The sequence below is a fragment of the Manihot esculenta genome, chromosome 3, assembly GCF_001659605.2.
Source record: "Manihot esculenta cultivar AM560-2 chromosome 3, M.esculenta_v8, whole genome shotgun sequence".
Lineage (NCBI taxonomy): Eukaryota > Viridiplantae > Streptophyta > Magnoliopsida > Malpighiales > Euphorbiaceae > Manihot > Manihot esculenta.
Window position 1 is genome coordinate 18,035,934 of NC_035163.2, and position 5,088 is coordinate 18,041,021.

Sequence of the window (5,088 nt, forward strand, 5' to 3'; positions counted from 1 at the left end):
ACACAAGCAAACAATACTCCAGCAATGTCAAGGAAGTAAAAGCAAGCTTAAACAAAAACGAAACTTTGAATTCAAATAAAAACGAATCTGGACAAAAGTTTGAATTTAATTCGCTTCAACGCAAATTAAATACGGATCTATTTAAATCTACCCAAAAAAGGCAAGTATCAAAACCCCACAAATAGACAAAAAAAAAAATCTCACTCAGTGCAGTATAATGGACGAAAATGGGCATTAAAAGATGGATTTGACACCAAATCGATTTAGATATAGTTGCCTTAAATGTGCACCTTAAGAAATAGGCAGATTTCTTTTGTCTCCTAATCTGGATTCAACCCAATTCAAAATTCAAAATTGATTTCCATAAACTACAGCAATCAATTGAGATAGGTAAGGAAATATGGATGAAAAGGAAGCATATCACAATTTCGGCCAGATCAAGATAAATATGGCAAAGGCGATTTTTTTTTCGTTTTTTTTTTTTTTTTGGTGATTAATGATTAAGAAGGTGCAGCCATGGACACAAAAGCTTTCACCGAAATCAATAACGAAGAAAAGGAAAACTCAGAAAAAAAAAAACTCTAGATCATGAGATAAATAAGAATTTACCTCACTTTGGCTTTGATACCAACTGACGCGGAACCCTATGGCACAAGCCTCAAACCCACACGCACAAGTAGATATGGAATCCAAAGATTTGATAAACTCACCTCCTATGGCACCCCACACTTAGAGAAGCTGAAACACCAATGATCGAAGGATTTAGATGAGAATCTGACAAACGCCACAACGAATAGTTGATAAGTAAGCCAAGATTCCTTGTGCAATTGATGAAAGCAAATCCTCACTCTCACTCAAAGCAATACACGCCAAAGGCATGAGAAGAATTCTGAAATTTTGATTCAAAACCGCCTCTTACAATTGTTTCTTATCCTTATATAGTAAGGAATGTACAGGTCTTTAACATGCGCAAAACCAAGCAATTTAGAACTCACAGCATTAATTAAAGCATACCTCCTAGACAAAACATCTGCAACCACATTGTCTTTCCCATGCTTATACTTAATCACATATGGAAATTGTTCAATAAACTCAACCCACTTACCATGCCTCTTATTCAACTTGCCTTGTCCCTTCAAGTGTTTTAAGAACTCATGATCCGTATGTATCACAAACTCCTTGCGCAGGAGATAGTGTTGCCCCACATCCAGTGCTCTCACCAAGGCATACAACTCCTTTTCATAGGTTGAATAATTGAGATGTGCTCTGTTCAACTTCTCGCTGAAATAGGCTATTGGTTTCTTCTCTTGCATCAACACAGCCCCAATACCTACGCCAGAAGCATCACACTCAATTTCAAAAGTTTTATCAAAGTTAGGTAAAGATAATATAGGAGTGGATATTAACTTCGCTTTCAAGCAGTTAAAAGCTTTCTGTTGCTCCTCTCCCCATTTGAACCCAACTTCCTTCTTAATAATTTCTATGAATGGTGCTGCAATCCCAGAGAAATAGCGCACAAACCTCCTGTAAAAGCTTGCAAGGCCATGAAAGCTCCTCACATCTGAAATAGATTTAGGAATAGGCCACTCCTTTATAGCTTTCACTTTCTCTTCATCTACCTCAATTTCCTGTGCACTCACAACAAAACCAAGGAAAACAAGTCTATCTATACAAAATGTGCACTTCTTAAGTTTAGCATACAAGCTCTCTTGCCTCAAAACCTGCAGAACCAACCTAACATGTTCAATATGTTCGTCGAGAGACCTGCTATAGATCAAGATATTATCAAAGTAAACAACTACAAATTTTCCTAAGTATGCACGCAACACATGATTCATTAGCCTCATAAACGTACTAGGTGCATTTGACAAACCAAAAGGCATAACTAACCATTCATACAAACCATACTTTGTCTTAAATGCAGTTTTCCATTCATCACCAGGTTTCATCCTAATCTGATGATATCCACTCATAAGATCAATTTTTGTAAAGTACCTGGCACCGTGAAGCTCATCCAACATGTCATCTAGCCGAGGTATAGGATGTCTATACTTCATTGTGATCTTGTTAACTGCTCTACAATCAACACACATTCGCCAAGTGCCATCCTTCTTTGGAACAAGCAGCACAGGAACAGCACATGGACTTAAACTTTTTCTCAGCAATCCCTTCTCCATAAGCTCGTCAATTTGCTTTTGCATTTCCTTTGTTTCCATTGAATTGCTTCGGTAAGCTAGTCTATTTGGAATGCTAGAACCAGGTATGAAATCTATCTGATGCTCAATCCCCCTCAACGGTGGCAATCCGCTAGGTAGCTCATCTGGAAAGACATCAGTGAATTCCTACATCATAGACTTAAAACTAGAAGGCAAAGAAGAAAGGTTAATATCAGTGTCAGCAAATAAAATCTCCTTATATCTTATAAGCAACATGGGCTGCCCTAAAGATATAGCACTCTTAGCCTCTCTCGCTCTCACATAAAATGTCTGTTTTGCCTTCCCCTCTTGCATCTTTTCTCTCACCAATGGGCCATTTATTGGTCTTGATTCTTTTCCAGCCTCTTTACCCTCAGACTCACACTTTTCTCTCATTTTTACCGCAGAACTCAAGCTCTCACTCCCCTTTGTAGCCAAGGCCGAAGCCTCCCTCTCCCTCTCCAGCATCTTTATTTGATCAGCATATACCTCTTGAGGTGATAAAGGAGCGAGTATAACCTTCTGTCTTTCATAAGTAAAGGAGTACTTGTTATTGAACCCATCATGTTGCACCTTTCTATCATATTGCCACGGCCTATCCAACAACATATGGCTTGTCTACATAGGTACCACATCACACAAGATCTCATCCTTGTACCTACCAATAGAAAATGGTATAAGCACTTGGCGTGTAACCCTAACCTCACCACAATCATTCAACCATTGCAATCTGTATGGCTTAAGGTGTTTAATAGAAGCCAAACCCAATTTCTCCACCATATACACACTAGCCACATTTGTGCAACTACCCCCATCAATAATGAGAGCACACTTTTCCATTAACCAAGCACCTAGTGTGAAATATGTTTTCCCGTTGTTCTAGGCTTTCTTCCTTAACCTGGATATTCAAAGCACGCCTAGCAACAAGCATCTCACCACGTTCAGCAAGCAACACATTATCAACAAACACATCTGAATCATCACAGTCATTATGAGCATCAATCAATTCAGTCATATTAGCATATATCTCATCATCACTATGATCAGAATCAGACACTACACCCCCATCAGCAGTTGCTATCATAACTCTTTTATTAGGACATTGAGATGCAATATGTCCTTTTCCCAAACATTTGAAACATTTTATCTCTCTATTAGGGTTAGAAGAGTTAGAAGTACCAGACTGTTCTTTGTTATTCCCTTGAGAAGGTCCTTTGTTAGTGAGGACCGAATCTTTGCCCCCTTGGATTGGGCTTTTGTAATCTTTCTTTTCTCCACTTCTATATCCTAGAAATCCACCACCACTATTTGAGGACTTGTATGTGAGTTTAAGATTTTTTTTGCTCTTGTGTCGCCTTTCTATTTTCATTGCTTTATCTACCATATCCTCCATGGTATTGTATTGGTACATGTCAAGTTCTTCAGCAATTTAGTGGTTAAGACCACCTAGAAATCTGGACATCAACATTTGCTCATCCTCCTCAATATGAGCCCTAGCCATCATCATCTCCATCTCCTTGTGGTATTCTTCCACACTCTTTCCTCCTTGCACCAGTCTTGCCAACCTGTTGTACAAATCCCTATAATAGTGCGAAGGAATAAATCTTTGGCGCATCAACTCTTTCAAGTAGTCCCATGGTGGAACTGCCCTTAAGCCCTTATTCCTCCTAGTGGATTTCAATTGATCCCACCAGAAAGAGGCATAACTCGTGAACTCAACAGCGGAAATATGAGACTTCTTCTCCTCGGCATAGTTATGACACTCAAACTGCGGCGATATGAGACTTCTTCTCCTCGGCATAGTTATGACACTCGAACTATGTACCTGCAAAGTTGAAATCGGTGTGTAGAGATCAGACTTTCATTAACTTTGTTTATTTCTTATAAGGTGGAAAAAGTATGCAATGAACTAGGGCTCACCTTTTGTCTACCTTCAAGGGAACTGTGGTTTTATCCATTGAAGGGCTCCATATCTTAGAGAACGAAATCTGTACTTGGTCTTCATTTTGCACTATAATACTAAACTTTGTAGCTTGTACCCTAAAAATTATAGTAACAATTAAAACTTCAACTTGAAAAAAAATAAGCTTAACTAGAGTTTATAAAGTATTAATTTAGATATGCATTTACTTATCAAAGATGTTAGAATCTCCAGGTCGGCTCCATACCACATCCCAGTATTTAAACTCCAAGAATTGCTAACCACAATTAGAATTTATTATCACAATGTAATGAATAAATAGAGATTGATAAAGGATTAAATGCATACCCTCGATTATTTTCATAATTCTTGGTTTCAAGTACGTTATCCATTTCTTTATATTTAATTCCGATAACATCACCGCCTGGACTAGAGAAAGTGACTTGGACAATTCCATTATCAATCACCACCTTATTTAAACACATTAAATAATTAATTAATTGTATAGAATATGTCGGTAATAATAGAATACAACTATGATCTGGAGATTTATAAGTGACAAATAAAAAAAATAAGATGGAAAATTTAAGTATATTACTTGCTTATCAGTTACTTGTAGCTGCACCCCAAGAGCTGAGCTCTTTTTAGTTGTACTTGGAATTTTTTTGCAAATAGAACAGTAGGCATGTTATTTCTAATAAACTTAATTACTGATTTCTCTCTTCTTTGTCTCCACATGCCAGAAAAAAAAAAGTAGTAATGAAAATCACAAAGAAGAAACGAAATAAAGAGGAAGATCATGAGTATGAACCTTATTGGGATCTTCGCAGGAAGAAGAAGAAAAAGCAAAGACCGATAGCAGGCCAGCTAGACCCAGCAAGCAAATGTATCTTGCCCATTTTGTGCGGAGAAATTCTATAAAATATGAATCAAAGAAAAAAAGAAGTTAGATAACTCAAGAAACATAAAATT